Raw genomic sequence first — 15370 nt, 5'->3', positions numbered from 1 at the left:
CCCCATCTGTCTGTCCACCTCACACCCTGTCTGTGTGTCCATCTGCCCCACACCCCATCTGTCTGTCCACCTCACACCCTGTCTGTGTGTCCATCTGCCCCACACCCCATCTGTCTGTCTACCCCACACCCTGTCTGTCTATGTCATACCCCCAGTCTGGCCATCTACCCCACCCCATCTCTATCCTTCTACCCCACACCCCTGTCTGCCTGTCCACCCCACACTATTGTCTGTCTGTCCAGTTCACACCCTGTCTGTCTATCCATCTACCCCACACCTTGTCTGTGTGTCAGCCCATGCTCCCCATCTGTCTGTCCACCCCTCACCCCAACTGTCTGTCCATCTACCTCAGGCCCCATCTGTCTGTCTGAGGGGGTGGTACTGGAGGTAATATGGGGCAGCTCAGTGCACTCCCAGCCCAGGGGACATGGGTGCAGTAGCTGGCTGGGGCAGAGGGCTCTCTCAGGGGCTCCAGGCTGGACGGCTGGATGGCTTGGCATAAAGAGCCACGTGAATCCAGCAGTCGTTAGTTACCCTAATCCTGGCCAAGATCAGGGCCCTGTTGGCCCGGGCGCTGCCCAGACCCACGTTACAGCCACCTGCTCCCTGTGACAGCTCCTAGTGTAACAGGAAGGGGCCTGGTGGCTGCTGATCTTGGTGCTGAGACTGACTCTGTGGTGAAGGCTCTGGGGTGCGTTGTGGAGGTTCACACAGAGGTTTGATGACCTGGAGGTAGCGTACCAGAACCCATCTTTGCTCCTAGGGCCCAGGAGAGAACCCAGGAGTCCTGGCTCCTGGTCTCCATCCCCAGCTCTCTGCTGAGGCATATGGCTCTGTTGTGTGTGTGTGTGTGGGTCTGATTGGCCAATGCATGCAACCAGCTCTGTGTGGGTGATGGTACAATGTGTGCGCACTGCTCTGTGGGTGTGTAGTTGTACCAGGAGTGTGTACAGTGCTCTGTGTGTATGTGTGGCTGCCTGTCCTGTTGTGTGCTTGTGCTGTGCGTGGGTTATGTGTCCTGCAGTTGTATGAACTCCTTGGGTGTGTTTGTGGCTGTGTCTTTGTGCTGTCACTCAGTCCCAGATCTATCAGAGTTCCACTGCCCCTGCCAGGGACTCTCATGTCACTGTGAGCCCGGGGCCAGCACGGCGAAGGGCCTGTGCACCCCCTCAGCGGCCTTGAGCACCGGGGGACAGAATCCATATTCCCAGAGCCTTGCTCAGCCGGGGGAGGGGGCTGGGGTACGCCGAGTGGGGACCCAGGAGTCCGGGTGGTTAACCCTCTGGGTGTGGGAAAGGGGAAAACACAGGCACTGCACAGCAGCTACAGGGCCCATGGAAAGCACAGCACACAGGGACCCTGCAGCACCTCCTCCATGAGATCAGAGCCTGGGACAGCAGGTGTGGTAGGTAGGGGGCGGCTGGGCCCTGCATTGGAGGGTGGGGGGAAGGGGGGAGCTGGGTCCTGGATGGGGGGTGCGGGGGGTAGGGAGAAGCTGGGCCCTGGATGGGGGGTGTGGGGGGTAGGGAGCAGCTGGGCCCTGGATTGGGGGTGGGGGGGATAGGGTGCAGCTGGGCCCTGGATGGGGGGTGTGGGGGGTAGGGAGCAGCTGGGCCCTGGATTGGGGGTGGGGGGGTAGGGAGCAGCTGGGCCCTGGATGGGGGGTGTGGGGGGGTAGGGAGCAGCTGGGCCCTGGAGGGGGGGTGTGGGGGGGGGTAGGGGGCAGCTGGGCCCTGGATGGGGGGTGGGGGGGGTAGGGGTAGCTGGGCCCTGGATGGGGGGTGTGGGGGGGATAGGGTGCAGCTGGGCCCTGGATGGGGGGGGTTGGGGGGGTAGGGGGCAGCTGGGCCCTGGATGGGGGGGGTGGGGGGTAGGGAGCAGCTGGGCCCTGGATGGGGGGTGTAGGGGGGGTAGGGAGCAGCTGGGCCCTGGATGGGGCGTGGGGGGGTAGGGAGCAGCTGGGCCCTGGATGGGGGTGTGGGGGGGGTAGGGAGCAGCTGGGCCCTGGATGGGGGTGTGTGGGGGGTAGGGAGCAGCTGGGCCCTGGATGGGGCGTGGGGGGGTAGGGAGCAGCTGGGCCCTGGATGGCGGATGTGGGGGGGTAGGGGGCAGCTGGGCCCTGGATGGGGGGTGTGGGGGGGGTAGGGGGCAGCTGGGCCCTGGATTGGGGGGTGTGGGTATAGCTGGCTCTTGCCTTACTCTAGGCCCCCCCACACCACACTGGGGGGGTGTATTTCTGAGCCCCACATTCTTCTGCCCCCCTGGCTCCACCCCTGCAGCAAGGGGGGTCCCAGAGTGCTGCTAGTGCCTCTCTCTGCCCCCACAGCCCAGAGCTCTCCCTGCACCCCCCGTTCGGGGCTGCCCCCGCCTGTCGATAGGTTAAGTGGCAGGGTCAGGGCTATCGACAGGCCGATTAGGCCCTGTCAGCTCCCTGGGCCGGGCTCGCCGCGGCCGCCAGCTCTGACATTGATTTTCGGGGATTCCCAGCGACCCCGGCGCTGACACATCGATTGGGCTGCCGCTTTCAGCTCGCCCCTCCCCCCTGCCAGGAGCTGGGAGAGAACCCAGGAGTCCGGGCTGCAGGGGCTCACTCCTCCCTAGCCTCAGGGCACTGCTGAGGAAGCTCACACCACCGCCTGAGGGCGTCAGGTGGGAACTGCAAGGTGATGGATGCCCCTGCCACAGGCAGAGTCTGCTCCCTCCTGCCTGGGAACCCCTCCCCCAGTCTGCACCCTCCCTCCTGCCTCTATCCCACCTGGGCCCCCCCCCCGCACCCTCCCTGATTGGTCCCATCCCACCTGGGCCCCCCCCACCCCCGCACCCACCCTGCTTGGTCCCATCCCACCTGGGCTGCCCCCCCACACCCTCCCTGCTTGGCCCCATCCCGCCTGGCCCCCCCTGCACCCACCTTGCTTGGTCCCGTCCCGCCTGAGACCCCCCCCACACCCTCTCTGCTTGGTCCCATCCCGCCTGAGACCCCCCCCACACCCTCCCTGCTTGGCCCTGTCCCACCTGGGCCCCTTCCCGCGCGCTACACCCTCCCTGCAACCCCCACCCAGCCTGCCCCTGCGATGCTCACCAGCTCTCCGCCGGCTCCCCTCCCCCACCACCTGGGCCGGCTCCCTGGGGCCCCCATCACTCAGGGCCCGGTGACGCTAACGGCGTGTAGCGGGTTGTAGAACATCCCGGCTCTCTAATTGTTGTGACGGGGATCGGCAGGCCGATTAAAGCCATCGATTTTCTCATACTAACCGCATTGATTTTTAAATTTCCTATTGATTCCTGCCCTAAATCTCTTTAAGCAAAGCCTGCACTCCGCAGATGACATCCTCTGATTAGCAGCCGCTGGGCACGAGCCGGCGTGGTGCACCCAGGGCCCAGGGCAGCCAGGACTCCTGGGTTCTCGCCTGGGCTCTGGGGGCAGGATGCCTGGGTTCTTGCCTAGCTATGGATGGGGGCCAGGACTCCTGGGTTCTCGCCCAGCTGTGGGTAGGGGCTGGGGGCCAGGACTCCTGGGTTCTCACCCAGCTGTGGGTGGGGGTTGGGGGCCAGGACTCCTGGGTTCTCACCTGGCTGTGGCTGGGAGCCAGGACTCCTGGGTTCTTGCCTGGCTGTGGGTGGGGTCTGGGGGCCTGGAATCCTGGGTTCTGACCCGGCTGTGGGTGGGGTCTGGGGGCCGGGACTCCTGGGCTCTCTCCCCAAGTGGGGGGTGCAGGATTTTGTGGATGGTGCATGTGTGGGCAGTGTGCTGTGGGGAGGGGTGTACCAGTAGCCATGTGACTGTGTGGGGTGCCCTGGGCTGCGTCTGCAGGGTGTGGGAGTTCAGGGACAGGTGAGACCTGCAGCCCCATGAGAAGCAGCAGTCTTTCGGAGGTGCCTGGTGTGGGGGCATGCAGTGTAGCTTGGGGGCACAGCGCAGGTTGGGGGGCTGGGGCTATGCGGGCAGTGGGTAGTGACTGTTGCTGGTTGGTGCCAATGACCTTGCTTCCGCTGCATGTGCCTGCGTGTGCATGCCAGGCCCAGGGTGTGCACAAGCCAGCTGGTTCACGTGATTGGTTGAGTGAGCAGATCCCCCAGGAGGGGAACCATTTGGAGTGCACCCCCCTTCATGGCCCTGCCTTGGGCTGGGCTGGGCTGGGCTGTGTGTGCCCCAGTGGGGCGACCTTCCCGGCTGGCTCTGACCAATGGCTCTCTCCCAGGTTCTCAGCTGGACTGGAGTGAATGTTCTACAGCTGTCACTTCTGCCTGAAAGGTCAGTGATTCGGGGGACGGGGGGCAGCCCAGACCGGAGACCCCGGTGGTGGGGAGCAGCCGAGGGGGCTGTGGGGATGGGGGGCAGCCCAGACCAGAGACCTGGCTGGTGGGGAGCAGCCGAGGGGGCTGTGGGGACAGGGGGCAGCCCAGACCAGAGACCTGGCTGGTGGGGAGCAGCCGAGGGGGCTGTGGGGACGGGGGGCAGCCCAGACCGGAGACCTGGCTGATGGGGAGCAGCCGAGGGGGCCGTGGGAGGTGTTAGCATCTCACCTGCCTCAGGACTGCTGTGTTGGCTCCCAGCTCAGAGGAGGGGAGTGGGGTCTAGTGGTCAGAGATGGTGGAAAGCCAGGTTCTCGTGGGGGCTGTGTGCAGAGGCAAGTGGAGAGGCCTGGATGGACTGCTGGTGGGGGGATTGCTGCCCTGTGCTGTGGGGCCGGGGGCTTGGACATCGGGCCTCATGGGAGCAGCAGCAGCTAGGGACTAGGTCTGGGAATTCCCCTGGGGCCCTCTGCCCCCACCCTTCCCAGCCACCCCATACCCCACCCCCTCTCTCCCTCCCTCCGTCCCACAACCCCCATGAACTCTCCATCTGTCCACTCACCCCCAACCTACCTCTGTGTCTGTCCATCCATGTCCCACCCTGTCCCTCTCTTCATCCTGCAATCCCCCATCTAACCATCCATCTGTCCATCCATCTCTCCTTCCCCACCCACCCATCCCGCCACTTAGCAGTCTGTCCATCTGTCCCCGGGCTGGAGTCCATCTCCTGCTTCTTCTGTTGTTTCCTTTACTGGATTCATTTGGTTTCTGGGAGTTTTGCCCCCTTTCTCTGCCAGGCAGGAGAGCTCCATGAGGCCCCTGCCCCCACCCCCTTGCCAAGGGGGTAGCCCATGTTGGGCCAGGGACCATTGGGGCTGAGCTGGGATCCCTCTGGCCTCAGCTGTTCTCAGTTCTGCTGCTCCTCCCTGCCTCAGTTTCCCCATCTGGACACTGGTGACTGGGGAAGGGCAGGACCCTAGGGCGGCAGAACCAATCAGCATCATCCCTGTACCCCCATCTGCCCACAGGGGGTCCTCAGCACGGGGCTGGCCAGGGCAGGCAGCAAGCTGGGAATGGGGCAGGCTCATGGACCTGCCCAGGCTGAAGCAGAAGGAACTGGGGAGCATGGGGGTGAAAGTGAGGAAATCCCAGGAAAACGGCTGGACCATCCCATCGCCAGCGGCAGCGACAGCGACAGCGACAGGCCCTTCTGCCTCCCCCACTGGCTGTGGCTGGATCTGTGCTCTGCAAGGGCAGGGGCATCGGAGCCACTGGCCCCACACCCTGCTAGGGCTTTGGCCCGGCAGCAATAGTCCCACTCATGCCCTAAACCCCCGCCTCCTGCTGCAGACAGTGGCTGTGGGGAGCAGCCAGGGCAGAGCTCAGCAAACTGTGCCCCTCTTTCCCGGCAGGTGGGCCCCTCACTCCTCGGGCATGCAGCCCCCTCTTCTCAGCTCCTGGGGCCCCTTGTTCCTGGCACACGGGCCCCTCATTCTTGGTGTGTGGGTCCCTCGTTTTCTGCTCCTGGGGTCTCTCATTCATGGAGTATGCATCCGTTGTTCCTGGCACATGGACGCCTCATTCCTGGCATGTGGGTCCCTCATTCTCGGCACGTGGGGCCCCTCTTTCCCAGCACGTTGTGCCCCTCATTCTTGACATGTTGTGATGGGGTTCAGGGGCACTGCCCCCGTCTGCAGGCAGGAGTGACTCTCACTGAGCAGGTGGAACGGGAAGTTCATTAGCCGACAGAGGCCCAGCTCAGCACAGAGGTGTCAGTGCAGCCGGCAGAGACAGTGATTCCAACCCAACCTGGGGAGAGGAGCCCGAGGGGTGCCCCAGCTGGGCTCTAACCTCCCCTCAGCCCAGGCTGGCTGCCTTCACCCTCCCCAGCTTCCAACTGCCGCCTCTGATTCAAACCCCCCTGGGCTCCTCCTTGTGGTGTGTTCAGGGCAGAGGTGTTACCTGCCAGCTTAGGGTACCACCCCAGGGGTCATCCTTAGCTGCTGGGACCTCCTCTGCCTGTCACACACATCCAGTCTGAGTCTCACACAGGCACTCCCCCCACTCCATCACATCTCTCCCCCCTTCCAGACTGAACTGAGGGGGGTCACTTAGCCAGTGACCTGGGGAAGTTCGGGGCCCTCCCTGCATGACAGGGCATCGGCTATGGTGGTGTTGTTCTCCTTCACATGGACCACCTCCATGTAGTAGTCCTGCAGGAGCAGACTCCACCGCAGGAGCTTGGCGTTGGCCCTGTCATGTGATGCAGCCAGGTCAGGGGTGAGTGATCGGTGTACACGGTGAAACGCCGTCCAAACAGGTACGGCTGCAGCTTCCCCAGCGCCCACACCATGGCCAGACATTCCTTCTCTATGGCTGCGTAGTTCTGCTCCCGGGGCAGCAGCTTTTTACTCAGGTACACGATGGGGTGTTTCTCCCCTTTGTCATTCACCTGCATTAGCACCGCCCCCAGCCCCACGTCTGAGGCAAGCTGTACACTCACACCAAAATTCAAGTCTACAGAGCCTGCATCCTCAGCACCCTCCTTTATGGCAGCAAGACTTGGACCCTGTATGCCCGCCAGGAAAAGAGGCTGAACGTCTTCCACTTGTGCTGCCTCAGGCGCATCCTTGGAATATCATGGAAGGACAGAGTGACCAACACCGCCGTCCTCGAGCAAGCTGGAATCCCAACCATGCACCCCCTCCTCAGGCAGCGTCGACTCTGCTGGCTTGGCCACGTCCACAGGATGAATGATGGAAGGATTCCAAAAGACATCCTGTATGGTGAGCTAGCCTCTGGCAAAAGACCTCCCGGACGCCCCCAGTTGCGCTACAAAGATGTCTGCAAGAGAGACCTCAGAGAGGTAGACATCGAGCTGGACAACTGGGAAGAACTAGCGGATGACTGCAGCAGATGGAGGCAGGGGTTACACAAGGGCCTTGAGAAGGGTGAGATGAGGATCAGACAGCTAGCAGAGGATAAGCGAGTGCACAGAAAACACACTAAGGACTTGCCAGCCACCCACCACATCTGCAAGAGATGCAGCAAGGACTGTCACTCTCGTGTGGGTCTTCATAGTCACAATAGATGTTGTAAATGAAGTCCTCAATTGAAACTTTAAAGGGCGCGATCCATAGTCTATGCAGACTGAAGGATGCCTACTACTACTACTGTTGGGCCTGATCATCAAGCCAGCTTTCTATCCATCTTAGGCTGTGTCTACACTAGCCAAAAACTTCGAAATGGCCATTCAAATGGCCTTTTCGAAGTTTACTAATGAAGTGCTGAAATACATATTCAGCGCCTCATTAGCATGCAGGCAGCTGCGGCACTTCGAAATTGACGCGGCTCGCAGCCGCGCGGCTCGTCCAGATGGGGCTCCTTTTCGAAAGGACCCCGGCTACTTTGAAGTCCCATTATTCCCATCTGCTCATAGGAATAAGGGGACTTCGAAGTAGGCAGGGTCCTTTCGAAAAGGAGCCCTGTCTGGCCAAGCTGCGCAGTGGCGAGCCGCGTCAATTTCAAAGTGCCGCAGCCGCCCGCATGCTAATGAGGCGCTGAATATGTATTTCAGCACTTCATTAGTAAACTTCGAAATGGCCATTTCAATGGCCATTTCAAAGTTTTTGGCTAGTGTAGACGTAGCCTTATATTACAGGGATCCAATCCAGACTTCCTTAACTTATGGACAAGAACATTGTGGGAGATGGTATCAAAAAAGCTTTGCTGAAGAGAAGGTATATCACATCCACTGACTTTCCCATGTCCACAGAGCCTGTTACCTCGACATAGAAGCTAATCAGATTGGTCAGGCAGGACTCGCCCCTGGTGAATCCATGTTGGCTACTTTTGATCATTTTCCCCTCTTCCAAGTGCTCCAAATTGGATTCCTTGAGGATCCCCTAGATTATTTTCCCAGGGACTGAGGTCAGGTTGACTGGTCTATAGTTCCCTGGATTGTCCTTCTTTTCTTTTTTAAAGATGGGCACCACATTTGCCTTTTTCCAGTCATCCAGTATCGCCCCCAGTCTCCAAGAGTCTTCAAAGATAATGGCCAAAGGCTCAGCAATGACCCCTGCCAGTTCCTTCAGTACCCTTGGGTGCATTAAATCCAGACCCATGGATTTGTGTACATCTGGTTTTTCTAGATAGCTCAGAACTTATTCCTTCCCCACAGATGGCTGCCCTCCACCTTCCCATACTGCATTGTCTAGGACCGTCATGTGGAAGTTGACTTCGTCCATGAAGACTGAGGCAAAAAAAGCATTGAGTACTTCAGCTTTTTCTACATCATCTGTCACTAGGTTACCTCCCTCATCCACTAATGGCCCTACACGTTGTCTGATAACCCGTTTATTGTTAACATGCCTGTAGAAAGCCTACTTGTTACTACCTGGTCCATAACCACTGGTCCGTAAGGACCTCCTTGGGGAACCCCACTCTGCTGAAATGGACAGCAGTGCACCTGCCACAGTGTCAGACTCGATAGAGGTCAGGGCCACTGCTTTGGGGTGTCGCTCGGCAAAATCTACCACCTCCAAGATGTGTTTCTTCCCAGAAGTGGTTGCCTTACTGAAGGGTCTCGCTACGTCCATAGCCACTTTCTGGAAAGGCTCCTCTATGATGGGCAGTGGCCTCAAGGCAGCTTTCCCCTTGTCCTGGGTCTTCCCCACCCTCTGGCAGGGGTCACAGGACAGGCAATACCGACAGGCAGCTGCAAAGATCCCCGGCCAGAAAAAGTTCTGTAACAGCCTCATCCTGGTTCAGTGGATCCCTGGTGTTCTGTGAGTGGCACATTGTGGGGCAGGTACAGCAACCTGCACTGGTACTTTTGGGTAACCACCAGCTGCTTCTGGACCCCCCACGGCTCCACTTTGTGGGTGGGAACCCATTCCCGGTACAGGAATCCCTTCTCCCACAGGAACCTCCCTCCCCCTGCAGCCCTCCCCCAGTGGTGGGGCTGGGCTGAGGCTGGCCAGTTCCCTCAGCTTCTGCAAGGAGGGGTCTCTCTGCAGCTCCCCCTGGAACTCCTTGGCCAGGCATGGGTTGGGAGCCGCTTTCCCCTCCCTGCCTGGCCCCAGGACCACCAGCCAATGAGACCCAGCTCCTGGGGCCCCCTGTCTCCCAAGGTTGGCCCCTGTGGCTCCGGCTGGGTATCCTCCCCTGAATCCAGGGAGAGCCCCCTCGCCTCCTTTGGCTGTGGGTCAGGGTCAGGGCCCGAGGATGTTCACCCGGCCAGTTCTCCAGGTCGCCCCCCATCAGTACATTCGCCAGCAAATGGCTGTGCACACCCACCTCCTTGGGGCCTTCCTTGTCCCCCCATTTCAGGTGCACCCTCGCCATGGGCACCTTGAAAGGGGTCCTGTGAATTCCCATTACAGTCAGGTGGGAATTGGGTATCATCCAGCCCGGTGCCACCACCCCGGACCGGGTCAGAGTCACATCTGCGCCCGTGTCCCAGAACCCCGAGCTGCCCCCACTCTGTAAACTGAGCCCTGTGCATTTGGGCCGCTGAGGAGCTGGTTTGTGGGACTGGGACACACTGTCAGCACTACCTGACTTGGCCTCCAGCCCCTCTGGCTTCTGGGACTCCACCCAGTTAACTCCATGAGCCCCCAGCCTGCTCAACCTGTCTGGGAACTTGGGGCACTGGCCCGTCTATGCCCCTTCCACCCACAGCGATAACAGCCCAGGTCTTGCTGTGTCCCTCAGGCCAGCTGCTCGGTCCGACCCCTGGCTGGCTCTCTGGGGGGTGAATGGCAGGCCACTGTTTCCTAGCATTGCCCCATAGATGATCCCGTCTGTTTCACAGCCAGGAGCTGGTCTCTCCAGGATTCCCGTCCACACCTGGCCCTTCTGTCTGTGAACTCATCCGCCAGCTTCCCCGCACCGTGTGGGCCCTCTGGCTTCCGGTCCTCGAGCCCCAGCCTCAGGGCAGGTGGGCAGGCTCCGTAGAACCGCTCCAGGACCATCAGCTTAGCCAGGTCCTCTGCGGTCTGGGCCCCGTCCCGAGCACCCCCTTGTGGAACTATCGCATTAGGCAGGAGGCCAGGTCTGCACAGGTCTCCTCCGGCCCCTCCTGCGCCTCCTGGAACTTCCTCCTGTGCTCCCTGGGGTTCAGCCCGAACTGACGCAGCAGGGCCTGTTTGACCCATTCGTAGTCCCCGGCCTGCAGCCCCTCCAGCTGGCTGAGCACCGCTGCGGCCTTCTGCCCCAGCCGGGGGTGAGCCGCAGGAGCCATTCGGCTGGGGGATCTGATGCAACTCGCAGACTCTCATAAAAAACCCATCCAGGTCCCCCAGGTCCTTACACTGGTCTGACACACGCATCTCCAAGTGACTGCCGGTCCTGTGCCTCCTGGCCCTCTCCCCAGTCACCGCAGCCAGGGCCTCTTCGCATCTCATCTCCACCACGGTCCACCCATGCTCCCGCTCTCTCTCCCTGTCCTGCTGTCTCTCTTGTTGCCAGTGCTCATGTTCCCGCTCTTGGTCTTGTTCCCTTTCCTGGCGGTCACGCTCTCAGCATTCATGCTCCCTCTGTTTCACCCAGTTCACCAGTTCCTTTAATTGCACCTCCAGCGCCAGCTGTCCTAGCTCTGACATGGGGGATCCCACCTGGGATGGGCCACTGCTAGCAAAGCGCAACTTGGTGGGCACCATGTTTATCTGGTGGAGTCCAGCCCCTCCTCTTGCCTGAGGGGCTGAAATGTTCCTGGGGGTGACCAGCTGCTTCCTGCCGGGACAGGCTCTGGCCCCCAAGTCGGTCATTGTCTTCCAGCTGGGCAATCATCCGGGCCTTGGTCGCCTTCCCGACGGTCAGGCCCCTCTTGGCTCAGCCCCGCAAGGTCTGCCTGCAGGAGTCGGGCATAATCCGTCTCCTGCCATTCCCCGGGTGCCGACTCACCGGCCGCAATTGCAGTGCCCCAAGGTTCCCAAAAATCGCTCTGTTCTACCTCCAGCACCCCTGGCTCTTGTGAGGCTCCTTCCTTCTGCTGCGTCCAGTCAGTCGCTGCTGGAAGCCCATCCGTGGGTGCAGTGCATCCCACTACTGCCACCAGCTGTCATGGGGCTCAGGGAGTCCTCAAGCTCTGCACCCCGTCCTCAGGCAGGAGTGACTCACTCAGCAGGTAGAACAGAACATTCATTAGGCGACAGAGGCCCAGCTCAGTGCAGAGGTGTCAGTGCAGTTGGCAGAACCAGTCATTCCAAACCATCCTGGGGAGAGGAGCCCGAGGGGTGCCCCTCTGGGGTCTAACCTCCCCTCAGCCCAGGCTGGCTGCCTTCCCCCCCGCCCCGGCTTCTAACTGCCGCCTCCGATTCAAACCCCCCTCGGCTCCTCCCTGCTCTGTGTTCAGGGCAGAGGTGTTATCTGCCAGCTTAGGTTACAGCCGCCGGGGTCATCCTTAGCCGCTGGAAGCTGCTCTGCCTGACACACACATCCAGCCTGAGTCTCTCATGCACTCCCCGGACTCCAGCACAGTGGTCCCTCGTTCCCAGCACTTGGGCCCCACAATCCCAGCACACGGGTCCCTTGTTCCCAGCACGTGTCCCTCATTTCCAGCTCCTGAGTCCCTTGTTCTTGGCTCATGGGGCCACTCGTTCCTGAAACGTGGGTTCCTCATTACGGGTGCAGGTGTTCTCTTGTTCCCGGCTCATGGAGCCCCTCATTTCTGGCATGTGGGCCCCTTCTTTCTGGTGCATGGGATCCCTCGTTCCTGGCAGGTTCCCAGCGCATGGGCCCCTCTTTCTCGGTACATTGGTCCAGCATTCCTGGCATGTGGGGTCCTTTGCTTCCAGCATGTGGGCCTCTCATTCCCAGGTCGTGGGTCCCTCATTCCCTGCATGAGGCCCCTTGTTTCCATCATGTGCAGTCTGTCATTTCCAGCACGTGGGCTCCTTGCTCCTGACACATAGGGCCCTTTTTCCTGGCGTGTGGGTCTCTCGTACCGGCATGTGGGTCTCTCATTCCTGGCATGTGGGACCCTCGTTCCCGGTGTGTGGGCACCTCGTACCCAGCCTGTGGGCCCCTCGTTCCCGGTGTGTGGGACCCTCGTTCCTGGCACATTGGGTCTCTCGTTCCTGGCGTGCGGGCACCTCGTACCGGCGTGTGGGCCCCTCGTTCCTGGCACATTGGGCCCCTTTTCCAAGAATGTGGGACTCTTGCTCCTGGCATATGGGGTTCCTCATTCCTACTAGCGCCTGGGTCCCTCACTGCCACTCATTGGGCCCCTCTTTGCCGCTGGTTGGGACCTCGGCCTGTGGCCTTATTGTGACTTCCCATTTGCATGTGTGCCTTTCAGCAATGGCAGGGTCAGCCCATCAGGGCTGCCACAAAAGCCGGCCTCTGCCCTGAGGTTCAACTTTAGGAGGTGACAGGCATTGGGGGGTGGGTTCCAAGGGGTGGGGTGTCAGGGGTTGGGTTACTGGGAGCATTGGAGGTTGGGTTCCAAGGGGTGGGGTGTTGGGGGGTTCGGTTTAAGGGGGTGGGGGTGTCGAGGGAGTTTGGTTACAGGGGGTGGGATGTCAGGGGGTGGGTTCAAGAGGGTGGGGGTGTTGGGTTACTGGGGGGATGGGGCGTCGGGCTTGGGTTCCAGGGGTGGGATTGTTAGGGGGTGGGTTGAAGGGGTCAGGGCGGGGTGTTGGGTCACAGGGGGAGGTGCTGTTGGTGAGGGGTTACAGGAAGTGGGGTGTCAGGGGTGTGTTGGGGTGTTGGGTCACACGGTGGAGGTGGTGGTGGTGACGGGTTACAGGAAGTGGGGCATCGGGGGTGTGTTGGGGTGTTGGGTCACAGGGGGAGGTGCTGTTGGTGACGGGTTACAGGAAGTGGGGTGTCGGGGGTGTGTTGGGGTGTTGGGTCACGGGGGGAGGTGGTGTTGGTGAGGGGTTACAGGTAGTGGGGCATCGGGGGTGTGTTGGGGTGTTGGGTCACGGGGGGAGGTGCTGTTGGGGACGGGTTACAGGAAGTGGGGCATCGGGGGTGTGTTGGGTCACATGGGGAGGTGGTGTTGGGGACGGGTTACAGGAAGTGGGGCATCGGGGGTGTGTTGGGGTGTTGGGTCATGGGGGGAGGTGGTGTTGGGGACAGGTTACAGGAAGTGGGATGTCGGGGGTGTGTTGGGATGTTGGGTCACAGAGTGGAGGTGGTGTTGGTGACGGGTTACAGGAAGTGGGGCACCGGGGGTGTGTTGGGGTGTTGGGTCATGGGGGGAGGTGGTGTTGGGGACGGGTTACAGGAAGTGGGGCACCGGAGGTGTGTTGGGGTGTTGGGTCACAGGGGGAGGTGGTGTTGGGGACGGGTTACAGGAAGTGGGGCACCGGAGGTGTGTTGGGGTGTTGGGTCACAGGGGGAGGTGCAGTTGGGGACGGGTTACAGGAAGTGGGGCACCGGAGGTGTGTTGGGGTGTTGGGTCACAGGGGGAGGTGCAGTTGGGGACGGGTTACAGGAAGTGGGGCATCGGGGGTGTGTTGGGGTGTTGGGGGATGGTTACAGGAAGTGAGGGAGTCGGGGGGTGGGTTGCAGGGAGTGGGGTGTTGGGGGTGGGGCCAGGAGGGGGAAGTGTGTGGGGGCCGAGCCCCCAGGCACAAGGAGAGGTGTGGTGAGGTGGGGGGCTACAGGGCACTGCCCCTCCCCTCAGTGGATGAAGTGGGGCTCCCAAGGCTTGCGCCCTGTCAGCTGAGGGGCCATCTTGCTCCTCCCACCTCCCCAGCCAGCCTTGGGCTGTGCCCCATGCCCAGGGCCCAGAGCTGTCAGGGGGTCGCTAGGACAGGAGAGGGAAGGTGGGGCTGGTGATTAGCCAGGGGGCCTGGGAGTTGGCTCCTGGTGGGTTCAGTCACTTGAGCAGGGGGCCCAGAGGGGCTGGCTGGGCAGGTACGGAGGCCATGGGCTTCCCCCCAGGGGGTGTGCCAAGCCCCCAGCCATTGCCCCTCGGGGGGGGTGCTCTCCAGTCCTGGCCCCTCTCTGGCCACGCACACAGGCCCCAGCTTTCACTTCCAGGGAGGCTGGGGCAGCAAGTCCTGCTCTCTGGCAGCTGCCCCCCTTACAGCCCTGGCCTGTGATTGGCCAAGCCTGGGCTGAGTGCAGTGGTGGGGTGGCCTAGAGGGAAGCCGTGACCCCGAGGCTGGGGGGTTCAGAGCTTCCCCTGCTGCAGGGAGCCCCGGGGTGTGTATGTATTTAATTATAGATAACTGGAGACACACGTCTCCTAGCGCTGGAAGGGAGCGCTAGTCCAGTCCCCTGCCCTCTTGGCAGGGCCAAGCCCCATCCCTGACACCTATTTGACCCAGTCCCTAAATGGCCCCCCAGGGGTTGTACTCACAGCCTGGGTTTAGGCAGGCCACTGCTCAAACCACTGAGCTACCCCTCCCCCGTTGGGTGATGTGACTATGTGGTCTCCTGCTCCTGTTGTGCTGGTTCCTTGCTGGCACGGGGGGCTAAACCCACAGAGTCTCACCGCCTCCTAGCGTCCCCCATCCTGGCCTGCCCCTGCTGCCCTGTGGGGGGAGGTTCACAGAGAGTGGGGTGGGGCAACAAGGGCAGATGACACTGGGGACTGCCCCAGCCGCTCTCCCCATCCTCATGAATCGCCCTCCCACATCTGGGGTGGGGCTGTGGGCTGGTTCCTCTGGGTCCCCATTAACTGAATTCTCCCTGGGCAGAGGCTGGCAGAGACAGAGCGAGTGGGCCATGGGGGAGGCTGGATGGGGGGCAAACGAGAGAAGTTCTGGCCCATGGGGGGGGCAGGAAGGGGACGGGCACAGGCTGGGATCCCAGATGAGAATGGGTGCTGGTGGGTGGAACATTGGGGGTGGGAGGGTTCTGGGCCTGGAATGTTGGGAGTGGGAAGGTTCCAAGGATGGAATGCTGGGGATGGGAAGATTCTGGGGCGGGAATGTTTTGGTCACTGGATGCTGTCAGAATGAGGGACTGAGCTGTTTGCACTTTGGGGTGCCCCTTCCTCAGCCAATCACCTTGCTCTTCGGCTGCTCCCCCCTTCAGCTCCAGGCCCACGTGGCTGAGCAGCCTGGCAGGCAGGTGGCTCCGGACAGTTCATGGGGTCAAAGAGGAGCCACTTAAT

Source organism: Carettochelys insculpta, chromosome 30 (assembly GCF_033958435.1).
Source record: "Carettochelys insculpta isolate YL-2023 chromosome 30, ASM3395843v1, whole genome shotgun sequence".
Classification (NCBI taxonomy): Eukaryota; Metazoa; Chordata; order Testudines; family Carettochelyidae; genus Carettochelys; species Carettochelys insculpta.
Note: the sequence above shows the minus strand (reverse complement) of the source record.